Raw genomic sequence first — 1344 nt, 5'->3', positions numbered from 1 at the left:
GGGTGCTGCCACCCTTGCTCCTGTGTGCACTGGAAAACCACCTTTGTTGGCGGTGTTAGCGGTGAGGAAGTGGCAGGCAGACGGACACAAAGCTGCTGGCAGTGGTGACAGTGGGTGGTGGGGTGGCAAGCGTTGCAGAGTGGTCACACCCCCAGGCACCTGCCAATGGCGCCTGATTCATGTCTGCACTTGGGGCAGTCGCCCTGCCTGCCACCTCCTTGCTACAGCACTGGCCGCCCCCTCCCCCAGGCCAGCACGCAGGGGCCAGTTCCTCCCTGCCCTGTCCGTCGTTACACCACTGCCCTGTACCTTGATAGGATCACTCTGATAGAGTCATCTCTGTTGGTGAGGGTGGGGCGCATTGTTTAGTTCAAATTTAGTGTAAATAGGGCTGGTGGAATTTTATGGGTGTGAAGGAAAGTATGCGAGGTGCACAAGAGGCACCAATACTAATTCTGATGCTCTTTCTATCCTCCCTCCCTCTGGTTTTTAGATTTCCTTCCACTGCTAGCCGCTGGCTTACTGATCCCTGTGGGTGTGACAAGCGGCAGAAGAGAAGAGGAAGAAAGAGAAAATGAAGAGAATGACAACACTTCCTTTAGGATTCTCTCAACAACTGAAATTCTATATATTATACTATGCATTATAATTACAATTGACTTTCATCCTATAGACTTACATAGACTTATAGTAATGGGTAATACTAACAATAGGAGTCAATATTAATATTAATTCCAATAGTAATATATTAGTATGAGTTTTTAATAATAGTAATATTAATGATGATTTATTATATATATGAATATAATATATAAATATATTGGTATAATATCACAATATAATATAATTATATTTTTGTATTAGTATAATATATAATTTATAAAATAATATCATATGATACATTATATTTTAAAATATCAATATACTATTGATGATTCCTTTATATATCTGATATATATTTTTGTTATATAGAATTATAGCTACGGTTCCATTCCTTATAGTGAGACACCTATTACCGAGCATAAAGCAGGTGATTATGCACCCTCCCTCCTTGCCTCTTTCTCCATGTCAGGGGGGTGGGGGCTGCCCCTGATTGCCCACCTCCTGGTAAATGGCCATAATAATATTGAGCAAGTTCCTCCCTAGGTAGGTCCCTGTGATACAAGGGCCTTGTGTGTTCCACTGCCTGCCGGGTGCATAGCCCCTCCCCTCAACTCACCTGCCATGACTTGATGTTATGCTATAAAGAGAGGGGGTTCAATGGAGATCTTCCTGGGAGGGCTTCCCGGGAAACAGCATGTCGCAGAGCACTGAGGTGCCCTGCTCCTAAAGAGGGGAAACTGC

This window comes from Alligator sinensis, unplaced genomic scaffold (genome assembly GCF_000455745.1).
Source record: "Alligator sinensis unplaced genomic scaffold, ASM45574v1 scaffold1389_1, whole genome shotgun sequence".
NCBI classification, from domain to species: Eukaryota; Metazoa; Chordata; order Crocodylia; family Alligatoridae; genus Alligator; species Alligator sinensis.
The sequence above is the reverse complement of the archived record's forward strand: the minus strand, read 5'-3'. Positions refer to the sequence as shown.